We start from the raw sequence: 17,873 nt of genomic DNA, 5'->3' as shown, positions 1-17,873 counted from the left end.
AATTGCATGAATTGCTTATAAATGTGCATTAATCCAGTGATAGGATAGTTTGAGGGGAGGAGGTTGGCATGACGGTTAGATCAGATGTCGGCGTTGTTGTTTGATTCTTGAGCTGAGACTGCTTTTGACAGGCTTCACAGTGGGGGATCTCTGCTCCTGCAAGGTTTCTTTTCAAGTTCGTTTCCAACAGCAATTTAAGGAGAGTCATTCAAAAACCACAATAATTAATTATACCCTGAGCATGATTATTCTTTTATTTTTTTTTGTAGCTCACTGTAACCATATAGTACAGTTCCAGACAAAGGTATTGTTCACTGTACTTAGCGGACATTTTTTTACATATCTATAGTGCGTAATAACTTTTTAATCACTGCAATCAGTGAGAAAAAAAACACATCACAGAGACTGTGGTGCAGTTGGATTCATCATTTGAAGCAGAGAGGGTTGTAATTTTGGTTGTGAAAAAGGAAGACCACAATCCGGATACCTAAGATGCAAATATGGAAACGCTCATTATAAAAGTCTGTTTTGACCACCTGGATGAAAAAATGCTCAATTTCCGATGCTAAAAAAAGATTTATGGGCCTATTCTGGGTCTGAGTAAAGACATTGTCAGAACAACTGGTGTTAAACAAAACATGAATTTTCAAACATTGTGCAACACCGGAAACAAGAAGTCTCCGAAGAGCTTGTTTTATGAAGACTACAACGTAATTTAAGAGCGGAAAGACCAATTTTTCATCCTGCTTTTTCATTTTGGATGATGCTTAATAGCTCAACATTTTTCAAATGTCAAATCACACGGCTTTTGTGGAATGTGATTTTAGCTATATTTAGCAGCTGATCCATAAGGAAAAGATGCAGCATAAGATTGAAAAATGGGAGATTAATTGGTGGTTGTTCAGTTTACAGTATTTGGTGAAAGTACAGATGACACAATGTCAGTGAAGAGCCAGAAAAGCATCGGATGGACTGCAACTTACAATAGACAATCTAGAAGAGGAAGGAGCAGGTCTCCAGGTCACGAGAAAGATGGGCCTGATCCCACCTCCTATCCCTGTAGCTTTTCTTTTGTTTGAAGTCACATCTGGGCTCAATTTCCTCTCCTGACTCGAGCAAAGAGGAAGTCTTCTTGGTGGGTGGAAGGGCGGCTGCTGCCTTCCAGGCTTTACTGTACAAAAACTGTAAGCCATGAGTCATTTCACTCAGAAGCTGAATAAACGTAGCATCCAGTACTTGCCTCACTTGCATTTATCAAACTGGATTCAGGCTGGCGTTTTGAGAGGGCTCAGATGTTCATGTGGGCAAATTTAGGTTGTAACAACAGAAAGAAAAACAATTCCATTAATTTTCCACTTGTGTGACAAAATACTCTCTTCATTTTGCGGCATTGAAGTAGTGGAGCCCAAAGTGCGATATATTTTGTTTTCCACCAGGCACCAAATTCCAGGCCTGGTGAGAATACAATAGAGGTGAATGCTAAGTGTGCCATTGCTTCAGGGCAGAGCCACAAAATCAGGAAAATAATAACCTTTCAATATATTGTAATTAAATTTCATTTACGTTATTACTGTTAACTTGAAATGAAAACGCTAACACAGATTCAGATGTAAATCAACGCCCAATTAATATTACTACAAATGACAATAGATATGCACATTTCAAGAGCGTTTGACTTTTGCTTATGAAAGAAAAGTTTTTTTATTTTGGGCACCCAACAAACCAGGCAAAAAAGTGCACTTTTTTTCTGTTACGATTAGTAAACAAAATATTTCATTACTCCACTCCAATATACAGTATTGGGTAATTGAGCAATTTTGTATGATTTGACTTAGATCTTGCTTAAACTTAGTAAAGACTTGACTCAACATACTTTTAAAAGTCCCGTATTTTGGCTATTGGGACCTCCATAGAGTGACTCTCTAACATGGACTGTGTATAAAAGTGTCAATTTCTTTGAAAAAAACATTGGTTTTGTCATATGAGTGTCCAGAAAAGGCCCCTCTGACAGCTACTTCTGTTTGACACAATTTTGTATCCACTTTGTCCATATTTGGCTAAGACTGCCCACTTTCCTCTGATTGGTTACCTCCATGTAGAAAACCCACTTGTGAGAGCACACGTGTTTGTTATGTTGACAGCGCTGGCTCAGGGCAGAGAGGTAGGCAGAGATTTATGCTAGTGACGTAGATTAGCTCGAGAAATTCTAATGACCTGATTTCAGGCCTCTTGGCAGAAAAACGTCTGGACAATTTTAATTCATATTTCACATGTTTACCAAGGCACCATAGTAAGAATATTACATCCCAAATGGTAGAACAAGTTGGTTTGGCAAAATGTGTCCCATTTACTTCAGTAGAGACTTGCCTTGCGTGATTTTCATTACAGTAACTTGGCACTTGAAGTCCAAGATTTACAGTACTTGCAGCTTGCACATTATGACTTAGTCCCAAAGTTGACCAAATTGAAGATTGACCAGCTTCAGCAAATTAATTGTAGTCAAATCCCCAAATCATTTCTAAAAATACCAACCTTCCATTTAATAGCAAGATTTTAAAAAGGCTGGTACAGTCAACTATATTATATAAATTAGTGTTACGATCAAATGTATATTATGTAAATGTTAACATCGCTATAACCAGGGTCAATTCTTGGATCAGAAAAATAAAAACACATTAACAAAACGTCCTCATTCAATTGTTTGTAATGTACATAATTCCAGTCTGGAACAAATTGTAATGGGTAAAGTTAAAACAAATGACAGACAGCAGATTAAAATTTACATGTGAGAAACAGATGTTAAAACAACTAATTGGATCACATCTGAATTAGTTAAAAAACCCTTCTATCACTAAACAATTGCTGGAAGTCTGGCTCTATGACTTCACCACACCTTTAATGCTGCAGACAGCTGTTAAAAGGCTGTGTCTGTTCGTAGAACGCCTATCAACTGTGTGTTTATCATCAGCTTTCCCCTCCAACTAATGAAGTGAGGCCTGAAACACCATACACCACAGCCCCTTGAACCTTTTCTCTTCTGACACCTTCTCACTGTTGATTTATTATTCCATGTTTTCAAATTAGTTCTGAGTGGAGAACGGCTCATGGCAATTTACACTCACATGGCTCGAGAGGCTTATTAATTGCTCTATTTTAATTACTCAAAATTCCTAGGTAGTGCAAATAATTATATTTAAACTGGTTGTTTACTTATAATTCTGAATCATGCCTATATAAACGAGATGGTTAGTGTTTCTGTCATTATTATTATCGCAGGTTGAGGTTGCATTATCTATTCCAGACTGAGCTGCTGAAGTTGTTCTCTTTATATTCAGTTTAAATAGCTTTCAGCTTTAGAGTTTCTCAGCAGCAACATTTTGCATTGTAAGTAGCAGTATGTTGCAGGGCTGTATTACCTGTCTAAGTCCCCACGCTGACACACAGACTGAAAAATCCTCTGTTGCAAGATGAGACAGGAAGTCGGATAAATCCAGATTACATCAGCCACCAGGTGAAAGCGCTTTCCAAAAGACAGCTACAAATACAATTATTCTTTCAGACACGGCTAAGCTATGGTGTTTAATCCTTTTCTATGCTGATGACACTACTTGTCTTTTCTTTTGGGGTGTCATAATTCAAATGTCTGATCTGAGGCTTTCATTTCTTTCCTGTCGTTAATTCATCATCATCATCATGATTCCTTTTGTTATTTCTTCTAGTCACAATCAGCTCCACAGCATTAACCTTGGCAAGTTTTTCTGTAATTTAATGCTTTGTGGTTTTTCAACTTGGCGTGTGTACGTTAGCTCGTTTGGAATTGTGCTCACACGTCGAAATATAACTCCTCAAGGAACTGAATGCCCTGCAGACACACTGATGCAGATGAAACTGCTGGACTTTCTTCTTCTATTTTTCCCCCCCTTAGAACTTTAGCTTTTGTTTACAGGATCCTCCAGTCTTGCTTACCATGTCATGAAAAAAACAAATGTGATTTCTCTAAATGGCATTTTTGACCCATATGGTTTTGCTGAGGCAGTTAGCCCCCTTGCAACAATCTGCGGTTCCATCTGGTCACTGTGGTTACTTTGAGCACCCCCCTCCCTCCTCTTTTGCTTTCACTTACTACCACAGCACGTCGCCCCAGTTTGGAAATAGACTGACAAAACATCCTAAGGGTGTCTCTTGGTGGACGCCTGCGTGAGAATTAGCGCTCCTCTTAGGGTGCCTCTGATGAATCAAGAGTGCCTTGTTTAGCCTCAGCTGGTCTTGTCTCTTGTCTTGTGAAGAGGAAGAACAAAGAGTGTGGGAGGAAGAGGAGGGGAGTCAAGGCGATGACTTCGGTGTGAGTGACAATGTAAAAGCAAATCGATTGAAAAGGCATCTCCTTTGAATGCTCATCCCCCAGAAGAGCAGAAGACAGCTCGTTCTGTCACGATCAGGTGGCACCAGGCCCAAACCTGAGGTCTGCAAGCGTGCGCAGATTCATTGAAAGGCACTTTTGTAAACAAATCACATGGCTATTATCTCCCCAGTGGACTCCAGTGATGACTCTGCATTAGGGGATTGGTCCTGCTGATGGCATTGGTTTTGTTTCTTTCAATACGTATTTTATATTTCATACAGAGAAGAGGTTCAACTGCAAAATCCTCATAATGCACAAACTACTGTTGTTGGAGTCATTTCTTAAGTGTCGTCTGAGTTCCTGTTCAGGCATGCTGTTTGTCCAAGATGGATGCCCCTTAAATTATTCTATGACTTGAGTTTGAAATTATGCTCAGGAATTCAAAAGGATAAATGAAAAATGTGCTGCTATTTTTTGTGATGCCACCACAAAACCTTCCATCCATCCATTTTCCATACCACTTATCCTCACTAGGGTCGCGGGCGTGCTGGCACCTATCCCAGCTAACTCTGGGCGAGAGGCGATGTATACCCTGGACTGTTCGCCAACCAATCGCAGGGCACATATAGAGAAAAAAATCATTCACCCTCAAATTCACACCTATAGACAATTTAGAGTCTTCAATTAACCTAACATGCATGTTTTTGGAATGTGTAAGGAAACCACAGCACCCGGAGAAAACCACCAAGCACCGGGAGAACATGCAAACTCCACACAGGAAGCCCGGATCTGAATCCACAACCTCTGAACTGTGAAGCGGATGTGCTAACCAGTCAATCACTGTGCCAGCACCACAAAGTCAGTGAAGGCAAAAGGTAAAGGTGTGATGGTGACCAGAAAACTAGATTTAGAAGTTATTGTGACTTGGGAATGAGGCACACACTTCGACCCACAATGCAAATAATATAATGTACTCAAAACAAGCTGCACTTGTTTCTGTCACTTCTTCCATTAAAGGTGAGTAAACTATTACAGTGGAACCTCAGGTTACGATCGACCGTTTTTATGAACAATTCAGGTTATGCACAAACTTTTATTTACGTGCTATTTTTGTTGTGTGAACATTCTTAGCATGGACCAGTAAAAGGATCTATATTGTGCTTCTTCTCGTGCTGCGTAACCATCACTGGCTCTCTGCATCACGTGCTGTAATAAGTTTATCGTATCAATGTTCTTTTGCTCTTAATTAGCCCTCAGAATGGCTCATATTGATTACTGTCAGTTGAAAATGCCCAAAAACATCAATCCCAGTTCACCGCTCCGCGGAGGAAGACTGAAGACTGTCGTGTCTGTTGACAAAATTTAATAGCGTCCCGCATTAGATTTGTGATTTACGTGGCAAAAAAGTCCGTTATTTTATTTTCCTGGTAAAATACTACAGGTATCGTCACTATGTATGACATTAAATGTTTAATGTAGACGCCGAAAGGTTAATGTCGGCCTAATCACGACAAAGTAATTCTCCACGCTTTAGTGCACATAGAGGTTTTGCCTATGCACTCGCTCACCCAATCACAGATCTACCAGCAGCCATGTTGCATTTGTGGATGAAAGCGGAAATAGCCAAGATGTTATAATAGTAAATAAATTGCCTTGTGGAAGAAAAACAGTATGTAATGGTCAGTGGCTTACCTCCTGTCTTCTTTTCTTTCTATTTCAGGAACAGACGACTTCAGTCATTCCTGGATCATTGCACACGCCGTCTATTTCAACACAAATAGAGAAAAATATCTCAGATCCATTATAATCTAGCTATCTATCTTATATCTAAGATGTTTGAATTCAATGTAAAATTCTAATTCGTTCTCTTTGGGTTTTGGGTTTTTCATTTTTCTTCTCGCACCCTCTTTGCTCTTAACTTGGCACAAAGCAGATTAATTGTGTGGTCTACAAAAGGTAGCAGCAAGCCAGTGCAACTGTCTGATAGCATGTCACATTAAGATGAATGCCTCATCCCTTTGGTCTTGATCAGCCCTATATAAAGGCACAGTGCCCAGAATAACCACTAAAACAATAGGAGAACCTGACACTAATGCTGGCAAAGGGTGTATTATGACGTATTGAGAAATGTTGACCAAAGTGACATTTTGAACACCCTGCCAGGCTGCTGGATTGGGTTGTCATGTCAACACAGCATGATGGGAAAGACGCATGGAGAGGGCTTTTGTTTCTCTTTGTAATTATTGACATTGGTTCTTTTCAAAGCAGAAATACAACAGTATATATTGGGAGGATCGGGGACATTGTTGGTATTGCAATGAACACACGAGTTACAATTACAAACTGCGTTATTAAAAGCATGTATCATTGATCAACTGATAATATTCTGTAATACCTTATAAGATGTTTATGTGACATCATGATATATTATATATATATATATATATATATATATATATATATATGTTTATGAAAACAAGAACACTGCTAACATCTTTATGCTGAAGGCAGTGGTCTGTGAGTTTAGTCTAGGCATGTACAAGTGCATACCAACCACAACAATAATGTTGGTTTGTAGTAGCATTTAACGCTTCTCCGGCAGGGTGTTGATTACACCTAATTACAAATCAATGTCCCAGTCAGCGCTCATACATTGCAACAAATTACATCCAAAAGACAGTTTTGACCAGGAGGAAAAGCAGTTAGAGTGCATGTGCGTTGATTTCTTTACATAGTGACGGAATGCATATTACATGTTTTGTCTTATTGCAGCTCTACATGATTGGAATTAATTTGACAACATTGTCGTGTTGTCAGTATGTGTAACCTTCAGGAACCCAAAGTAAAAAAAACTTGCCCTTTAAACTGGGTTGTTGTTGCATATATGTACCCTTAGAGTCAAGCAAATGATGAATGCTAAAGTGAAATAAATACAGTGTTTAAATTACAAGTCAGTGTCACTTATTTTAACATAAAACACGTAAAGGTATCTCCATTGTCAACTTATGTGAATTATACCAAGTACAAAATGAAGATCTCATTTGAGATGGGTGTGGTATGATGTTTGTAACATAAGCCGTATATCGGTTCTGTTTTTTTTTTCTTCTGAAAAGCCAGTGTTTTGGAGAGCGAAGCAACAATGTACACACTGATGTTATGACATTGCCAAAAGATATTAATGCTCAAAAAGTGTTCAAATGGATTGCTCTGATGTCACCACTATCTTATTCACAGCCCCTTGGGGACAAGGTTTTGCTATCGTACGAGAACATTGGCGACTCAGCTGTGTCATGAAGCACCCACAGTCGTTACACAGATCAGGATGTATTGGCATACGTGGAAAGGCAATTGATTGAGTGGTTAGACCCTGAAGTGGTCATCAGGTGGTTGCCTATGGGGAAATTAATATTCAATTGTAAGACCTAAACCATTCTTTGTTTGAAATCCTTTTTGGATTTGTCATTTTGCATTTACTCAATAGGAAGCTTTTAAAAAGTGGTACTGTCGAAACACTTTGGTGGTGGCTGCTATGATCTATATCAGAGACATTTTGAAATACAAGTCCTCACTTTCTTTCATGCTCTTTAAATACTGCTTCTTGGATTACCATAAAATGTCTTATGCTAAAGGGAGGGTTAGTAAATCAGTTGGGACGGGTCTCTATACAGTATGATACTTCCCTTCCTGTTGCAGTTAACTAAAACCTTGTCTAATATTGTGGTTTTGTCATGCTAAATGCCCTTTCCTGATCTTTCCCTGAAACCAGATGTTATGTATCCATACATTACCCCCCTATTTAAGATGTGGTAATCCTGTTTTTTTATTAAATGCAATCATGATGTCTGTAATTTTGACACTAAACACCATTTGTCATAGCAAGTCACTTGTTTGACACAACCTTGGGATCGAGCATGTGGTACTGTCAACGAAGGAGAGCACAGGCCAGTTACGCTGCTTCAAACTGACATCCACACTGATGTGTGATGGTTAAACAAATAGACTGGAGGCAGAACATTGCATACGCTGTAACAGACGGGTTTGTATCTCGCCCTCCGAGAGTGGCTTTTTTCCACACAGAGAACCTCTTTGTTCTCCCGCCGACCTTCATCCAGACACTTTTATTTGACAGCAAGGTGTGCCCTACAACAGCCCACTGGAGCTGATGTCCTTGTGCAGCCGCCAGGGCTGGTGATTACGACTGTCATAAAGAAGACCTGACTCCATCTCCTTGGTGCATAACAGTAGGAAAACAATTGCAGGCACGAGTACCAAAATATGCAACCAGAATGACAAAAATCCCTCGTCCTGTTATTCAACTGTTATGGCAACTAAGAGCTATTGAGTATTTCTCATGACTATCTACTTTCCCCTGGGTATCTGATATCTTTGAGGGGAGTCTTGAAATGCCTTAGAGAGGTAATCGGAATGCACAGACTGCACATGGAAGCATTTTAGATGCCTGCAATCGGTTGGCTGCTAGAGAGATGCAAGATGAAACATTGCTCAATGTCCTCTTCAATGTATCTCTTGGAAGGAGAGTGTTAACATATGTTCCATTCCCGGACTATCTCGCCATGCGTGCATCTGTTTGGAGTTGCAGTATAGTAACTGTCGTGTCATAGCAAGGGGTTGTGGAGAACTATGCCCTTGAGACTTTAGTGCTGGCTCACGTCCAGCTTTGCTGATACGTTAACAAGAAGAACTTGTTCTTATCAATGGGGAGCTTTATTTCTGTTGTACACACACAGAGACACACACACACACTTAAAACTAAAACATCAACAAACTCAAAGCAGAGACGGTCACACAGATAGCCACCATTCCGATAGTCACAGACACATCTACAAATAATTGACTCATACCGAGTCAAATACAAATGGAGAGAGCATACAGTAGGGAAAAAAACAACAAACCAAAGCAGACAAACACTTACAGACAAAAATATAGATACAAGAGTAAAATTTACTGAAGATCTATTCCCATCCAAAACCTGCAATTGAGGTGCCCAGTTCCAATTTGGTACCTATATCTAATTTACATCAAGAACAATAGCCAGCTACAACACAACACAACAATACGTTGAATAGCGACTGACTGTTCTTTTTTTTAATAAGGGCAACCTCGGCATTACTCATTATTTTTCATTATTTACTGATTGATGCACATCTATTATCCTGTATTTGTTTATGCTTTTGCAGTAGTTTAGATGAGTGATTCACAGCCACAATGCCACAGCAAATTAGTGTGCAGTGTGAGATCATCAGGTGTTCCTCGGGAAATTATCCCATTTCAAAGCTTTGAAAGTATCATGTTCTAACCATGAGCCCATTATAAAAAACAGTAGAAAAAATTAGTCGATTTTTTTTTTTAGAAAGGCAGTGCACTTAAGTATAAAACTGCCATATTTATTGGACGACTCAAGAAAACAAACAAAGTAACATTTTCCCTTCATGATAAACAACTGTCAATTGAACCTCCCACCTCCTTTCATAAAAATGTAGCAGGATTTCATACAAAAAATAGTATACTTTAGTAATATATATATATAAAACACTGGTCCCAATGTTTGTTAGTGTTGTCAGGGCAGACGCCAGTATATATAGGTCATCAGTCTGTATTTTGATGGCATCTGGCTTGCATTGACAGGGTACCCTAGTCTGCAGCCACGTTGGCAGTAGCTGATAAATGTTGGACTTTTTTATTACGATTGGACAAGGCACGATTCTGGTCTGAGGATCTCAGATTTCATGCATTTTATGCCACGATTTCTCCGTTTTCTCCCAAAAAAGCTGCCATGATTTCCACATTTCCTTTCTAACTGTGCTACTTTGGAATGGGAAAAAAATTAATTACTACTTCACCTGAACCTGTAAACACAGCCTGAGTGTTCGTGTGTCACTTCATGGGTTACGATGTGGCACCTGTTGCGCCTGATAATACAACCCACCACTGCAACGATGCAGAGCAATTGCCAAAATTCCCATATTTTGTGAGAAAATAAAACCAGAATTTATGTTAACTGCACAAGTCTAGTTGCTCACAATGCCAAAATGAACTCTTGGCAACAGCAACATTTAGAAATGCACTCCATGGATAACAATGCAATGGAAACAACATTTGCAGAATGGCTCAACCTGAATAAAATCTGATTCATCATAAACCAGACTATGATTAAGAAATTGGAGGTTTCAGAGATTAGTCACATCATTATTTTGCACTCCTAACAATGGCTACCAAAACACACATTTCTGGGCTGAGGAGGGAGAACCATTTGGGATATATTGACATTATGCTATTTGGGAGACGATGTATTATGTCAGTACTTAAGTGGGAGTGACTCCATTCAAGACTTTTTTTCTACAATATGTATAAAAAGATGACAGAGGCACCAATTAAAACACCATCAAATATGATAACATTTAGACTGAAGTAAGGTTACGGTTATTGCTGCCTACAGTATGTAGAAGGGTTAATCGAATCATTAATACAGTAATATCTTCGTAAAGTTATTTTCATACAACATGTTAAAATGTGATTGATCATTTATTTATAATGATGAATTGTAAATGGAAGTCATCATCATTATTTATTGTTCAGGAGAAACCATAGGGTTCTACTGCCTTACAGAGAGGGAGTATTCGGCACTCGTTTCATCTGAGGTTACAGAATATGGCCCGTGCCTGAGGAAGATCTACCGCTGCTATATTGGATTTTTTTGTAAATACATGAAATAGCAGTAACATTTTTAGGGAGGTTGATTGTTGTGATCCTCGATGATCCAGGTTTTCGTGTGAGGTGAGTACAAATGATCTTAACAACAAAGTTATCTCCCTATCAGCATGGTTCTCCCTCCGGCTCTCAAATATCACCAGTTTACTGAGTTTACTGTGTTTGTGCAGTATTTGCATGCATGGGATTACAGAGCCGGTTTTCTAACTTGTCTTGGCTCATACATTTACCATACAAGTGATGGTCAGGGATGATGACAGCAAATAAAAGATGCCATTCAATGGATTGTAAACATCCGGTACAACAGCTCTGCCATGATTTTGACTTATATGAACCTTGTAAGTTCCCTTTTTTTGGGAGGGGTCATTGTTGACACTCTTACAAAGGTAGTAACTTTATTTATCGTCATCACAAAGGTTGTAGTGGGTGCTGTGTTTTATTGGAGTACATTAAATGACAAATTATGTCTTAGATTTTACAACTGTGATATAACTGAAAGGGAATGGCTAGATAAATACTGTGATGTAACCAATTTATACACTCGGACAATAACTCAGACTTTTGTCAAGCGCCGATAAGGGTCAGTAAATGGAACACATAAGATCACGTGCCAAAGCGAGACTGATAAGCGTAAACATCATGGCAAGTGCCAAAAGGAAGGAAGGTAGAATGCTGTGTGTCAAATTTATTGTCAAAGTTAAAGGGAAACAGGCATGCAAGGTTTGACGAGGCGAGGAAACTTCAACTGGGAGTGGCATTAAACATCTTGAAGCCTCTTATTTGATAAATTGCTCACTATTTGCCAAAGAGCAACTTACTGGAAAGTGTGTTGAGTTCACTGCCACTATAAAGCGATCCAATGGCATTCAATTGAGCACAGACCTCAACCAAGGCCAAAGGATTCCAACATGGATCGACACTAGGAATGACCATAGTGATCAATTTAGAGTTCCGAATTGTGTAAAGTTTGTGTCTTGAAGAAATGGATGCAAAAAAGGGTCCACTGTTTCGCTGAAACTGGCAGAGACGTCTCCAAGAACAATAAAAGATCAGCTATTGGAAGTCGAGGTACATCCAATCAGACCTCTGCTATGGCATAACTCTTCCAGGCGGCGTTACTCTACTCAATACAACACTGTCATAGAAATGGAAGGTTCTTTTACCTGGTTCCATAATCCACCCATCCATTTTCAAGCAAGAAAAAAAATGGGGTCAAATGTTCATCCTAGTTATACACCGGTTGGCTGTGGTCATGGATGGTTAGATATTTGTACAAAATTTTCAGTCAGTTTTCTTCAGATTGGTCTAATTGTTATCATCTCTCAGATCATTGTCTGCCAGAGGTTTTGGGTTAGTGCTGAGGAGGATTGTTGTATGAGAGTGCTTTACATTCAACATTTGCATGTAGTGTATGTAGTCACATTTAAGCACAAGTACAAAAAAAAAAAACTCTCTTGAAGCAACACTAATTTAGGAGAGTAAGTACAAAAAGAAAACATATATTGGAAATATTTCTCAGTGGTTGCATCACCAAAAACAAATTTTTACAACTAGATAGGCAATGCATTATTTAATCCAGCTATTGATTGGTGTATTTTTAGGACTACTCGTCCCAGGATTGCATTAATATGGGGAGAGGCACTGACTAAATGTCCTCTCAGAATAAAAGCTTCTCCTCTGTAGCAAATGCAACATTTTCTGGATGGATGAGAGAGTAATTGGGTATGTATATGCGGTGAATAGTAAAGAGGGTGGGAAAGAGGCACAGGGATAAATAATGATCACAATAGATTATATTAGTTACAGCGACGAATGGTGAAGAAATCCTCTTACCCAAAGTAAACACAGTGTCTACAGTGTGTGGAAAATGCAGCTCCTGCTCTTTCGTTGCACAGAAGCCAAACGCTGCATTGCTCATGGTGTGTGTCATATAATTACATAAAAAGTCAGGTCCCTGCGGAGGCAAGGTGTTAAATGTTTTTTCTTCAAACAGATCATTATTCTTGGGAATGAGTACAAGCTTGTAGCATGGCTTCAGAACACTCTGGAGGTTTTTGCTTTGTGCTCTGACGCTGCTCTTTGCCTTCAAGTCAAGACACCCTAAACAGTTGCACAGACCACCAACATAATGATCATTTTTTTCCCCACTTCATCTAATTACAACATTTATCCTTATAGATATCTGATCATTATATGAAATGATTAAGTTTGCCACTTCTGCTGCAGTAATAGTTATAAAACATCCTGTTAAAGAAGATGTAAGTACAGGTATAATTGACATGGCCCAAAACCTCACCAATTAGAATTCACATTACATGGTGAATTCATGCCAAGCAGTTTGAAACTAATACAATGCTTGTTGTTTTTTTCTATTAAATGTCCTTTTGATCCAAGGCTGGAGAAAAATAATGAAGTGAATCATTTAAATGCTTGATCACATAATTATACATCATTTCGGACAAGGTTGTCAATTCATAAAGCACAAACTTTTATTAGGACAAATGTGTCTATAATCATCTATGTTGACAACCTTTTCTGCTATTCTGACCTTTTTTCTGTGTCATCTTGACTGTTAACACAAGTAACATAATAAAGTGACATCAACATCATTAGTAGTGTAACGTCTAACATCCGCTCATGTATTAATGTCCTATAATTGGGCTAAGAGGCTTTAAAACTACTGATATCGTGAAGGTAGAATATCTTTAGGATCAGTGATGTGATGTTCTTCCATTTAGTTATGAGTGGGATTTCAATGTAATCCTCCACATTTGGTTAGATTGCTCTAAAGTGGAAATGGCTTATTGAATACGGCACTATACAGAGCGGAGGAGAGATTATGTAGGAGAGTAATAGAGCTGTGGAGGACTGTTTGCCTCAGCCCACACCCCCCTTACCTGCATAGTAAAGCCAGGAGGAGGGCAAGGGACGGACGGATGTGACTACATAAAAGCACACGTTTTAAAAAGTAGTCAAGCATTGTTCTCACTAGGACACTTGTTTTATTAGGAAGACCAGCATTTTTTTCAAGCGCTTATCAGGTGTGTTAAGTAATCATTCTAATTGTGACTAGGTGAAATTAGTCAAAGGTTTCTAATAACTTTTGTATACTGTAAATTGATTATATATATTTTTTTTAATTAAAAATGGGCAAAGGTGTGTCTGAAAATGAGCATGTGCATAGGAGTACCTTCATATGGCTTCGTTACGATTCAAGATCAATGGTCATTTAATTATCGTCCCAAAAGGAATGACAAATAGAGCACAGCACCTCGGCGGCCCGCAATCAAAGAAAAAGGTCAGAACAATTCTAAATGAAACTCAAACTAGTGGGCTAAAAATGTCCACATGCCAAAGTTGTGCACATGGCCACAACTGCGTACTTAGCACAAGGGCACAGCAAAAGAATACAAGCCTCTCATACAAGAGTATTTCAAAACACATTATAGTTCAGTCTGCCACGACAAGCAACACACAAATGCATATTGGATATTACACATTAAATGTTTGCTTCTGCTTGACTGAAAAACACAAATGCAAGCTAAAGTAATCTAAAATCTAATTTACCACTATGGGGGGGGGGGGGGGGGGGGGGGGGAATACCTTAGTGGGTTAAATCTAAATTATACTCCATTAACTTCAGGGGGAGATCAGGAGTAAAAATGAATCAATTATGCTTGGTTCTGGTTTTTAAGATATGTTCAGGGACATCCTGTGCTGGGATAACTTACTGCTAAGTGAGGCAAACCAAAAGAGGGAAATAATGACCATAATGAGGGGTTAAGTACATTTGCAATAGAAAACTTCTATCCATAGTGTGTTCAGGCTTTTATGAAGGCAAATTGTCGCCCCTTTAATGTGTGCGGTGATTCTGGGAAAAAAAAAAACAACTTCATTCTCCCTCCCTGGAAACAGTTTAGTGATCTTGTGCGGCGGGCAAATCAATAAATAGGAGCACATAACTCTTTTCACCCCCCAACTCAGCTTTGGCAGCACCCCTCCTCTGTGCATGCTCCAATTTCAGAGTGACAGAGGTGATCTTTCCTCTGGCTTCCTTTAGATGGAGACCGCTGGGCCGTTTACACTGCAGAGTGCGAATGAGGGATTTCTAATGACTCTGCTCTCTGATCGTCTTCCAGTCGTGGCCGAGGCCTCTCGCCAAGGACCTTCCAAATCGACGCAACTACTTATCAAGCAGTCCCATAATTCTGGGGCAAGAAACTCTGAAACCAGGAAGCCCAGATATGCAAAGTGTTAGCAGATGGAGTTTGTTCTGTTTTTTTTGTTTGTTTTTTTAAAATTATTTTATTATTATCGCATTAATTTCTTTTTCAAACACACCATCTTGATTGCTGTGTTGAGATGAATTATTTATGAGAATATATTTTTATGGAAACGTTGAATTAAACTCTACGGGGTACGAGGGCCTGAGGGAAACCTTTTGCAAAAATCCACCAATGTTTTTTTTATTTCATTAATGCAAAACCATCCATGAATAATAAGTGCCCTGTCAAAAATTAATATGGATAAAATACATTGGTTATCCCCTAAAATTGGGTTATTAGTGGTAAAACTTAGCTGCAGTTTAAAAGAACATCTTTTTACAGACTCACAAAGTGAGAGGGATGTCTTCATTTTTTGCCTGACAACGTCACAAAAAGATTCAGCATAATTAAATAATTCATTGTGATCCCTGTATATTGCGCCGACCAGAAATACCGGTCACATAAATGGTGAGTGTCAAATCTTTGTGGATAAATTCCATTTCACATTTTTCCTGTATTGTGGAAGCCTTGAAGCTGATTGGCGGGAACACAAAGAGTGCCAGGGAAACTAATCATCGGGCAAGTATACTAAACCAGTGATCCTCAACCAGTGAGCCGTGGCACATTGTGCCATGAGAAATGATCCAATTTCACTTTTAGTAGTTTTGTACTCAACAACACTGGCCAACATTTTACACTGACAACATACATTCGTGCGTAAATTGAGACAAGATCATCTTTAAAATCAGTATACTTTTATATATTTTTGTTTGGTGGTGTGCTAGGAGATTGTTCTAATGTAAGATTTTGCCTTGGCTCAGTAAACAATCTCAATGAACGAGAAAACTAATTCAATTGTTGTTGAGTACAAAACTACTGGGTTTTTTTTTTTATTGTTTTTTTGAAGTTACAGTATTCCAACTTTACCTTAAAAATGGAACAGTGAGGCCATTTCTGTCAACATTTCCCTTTTTATTTCCAGTTACATCTGGATATGAAATAGTTGCATGTGGATATGATATATGACCCATCCATTTTTCATGTGAGCAAATGTTTTGGAACATGTGACTGATTTGTTTCCCAGGTTTGTCCTAATACATTGATGACTGTAACAATAAAGTCACTGATGGTGTAGTGGTTCATTTGTCTGATTTCCGTGCACGTAGTGTGAATTTTTTGGATGGATGGATGGATTCAACGCTCGGTTTCTATCTACTGTATAACTAGTCAGAAGTGTAACCAACATAAAATGAGAGAGCTGTCTATGGGTGTGGCTGTACTATTGATTTACAGGAAGTGCTTTTTTTTTTTTTTAATTTACCATGGGGGCATTGCTTGTTTGTACAGAATTTAAGTTTGTTCCAAAAGAAGCTGCTGCTGCTTTTTGGTCGCACTTCCAAGTGACTGTTCCCATTAAGAGAAATGCTTCCCAAAAGTAATGTGTAGTTTCCTGTGCACTCTCACAAAGCACAGTTGTCATACCACATTTATGTCATAAGATCTAGAATAGTACACTTTAAAGCCAAGTTTCTTAAGTAGTTATTTCAACATTAATATAAAGCTACATGCCTCAGAGCGTGCCGTAATGCCAGTTGGGGCTACATGTCAGATGGTGGAGCTGAGGCAACGAAGAAATGAGCAAAATTAAAAGAAAGGTCATGGTGGATTTTTAAGGTCTTGAAAGAAAATCAGGGCTTTACCTCAAGGGGGTAGTTTGGGTCCAAAGTGGAGACAAACCTGAGAAACCATTGGGAGGGGTGTGGGGGTGGGGGGTGTTGGGAGAGTTCATCACCTCCATCACTCCTCCAACACTGCTCATGCGCTCAGAAATGGAAACATCACACACTGTCACTGAAACAATGCTGCATTCTTCACTTTATGGGGCAACTTTTCACTTCAGAAAAGGAAAACAAATACCACACAGGAGTGAATACAGACACACAACTCATATCTAGACTACTACTAAGTGTAAATAAAAATCCCCTGATAATATATAGATTGATATAAACAGCAGAATACCTCATGGGGGGTTGGTATTTGCTCTTGTAAAGAAGGCCATTTTGTTTCAAGTTAAACTGCTCTTTTTAAAACTTTTAGGCTAATTTAAAAGGTAAGCCTTCTGACACATGACCCTGCCAAAAATAAGTAGACTTATTGCTCATTGGAGCACTGGCTTATGTAAAAGTCCCCCCTAAACCATTTTTGCTTCTTGTATAGCTTCATTTACGTGAACGGGCCCAACTTGCATGATTTCTCCCCTTTGCTAGCAAATCCCCTTCACCTGTTTTCCCTTTTTGTCCTCTTTCCTCGGTGCCATCAAATGCGCATCGATAGTTTACTTTGAAATAAAAACTACCAAGGCCGTCCTGAGACAATGAAAACAATGTGTGTTTGCTTGAGCTACCCAAACCATTTTGTGTCAAATGCCCCTCAAAATCTGTAACATTGTTGTGAATTAACGGTTTACAATGTTCTTAACTCTCCAATGTAACTGAGGTGACTAAATAATGTAAATATTGGACACAGTTCTCATTAGG

General features: G+C 38.9%; 1 protein-coding gene across 1 annotated transcript in view; it reads right to left on the bottom strand.

Moving 5' to 3' along the window:
- flrt2 (fibronectin leucine rich transmembrane protein 2) overlaps positions 1-17,873 on the bottom strand; it is a 52,971-nt gene that overhangs the window by 15,804 nt on the left and 19,294 nt on the right. Inside the window, exon 2 of the mRNA XM_061704836.1 lies at positions 6,035-6,105. The gene's annotated coding sequence lies outside the window, so the exon portion shown is untranslated. The remainder of the gene's footprint in view (positions 1-6,034; positions 6,106-17,873) is intronic.

The sequence above is a fragment of the Phycodurus eques genome, chromosome 18 (genome assembly GCF_024500275.1).
Source record: "Phycodurus eques isolate BA_2022a chromosome 18, UOR_Pequ_1.1, whole genome shotgun sequence".
In the NCBI taxonomy this organism is placed as follows: domain Eukaryota; kingdom Metazoa; phylum Chordata; class Actinopteri; order Syngnathiformes; family Syngnathidae; genus Phycodurus; species Phycodurus eques.
The sequence above is the reverse complement of the archived record's forward strand: the minus strand, read 5'-3'. Positions and strand labels throughout refer to the sequence as shown.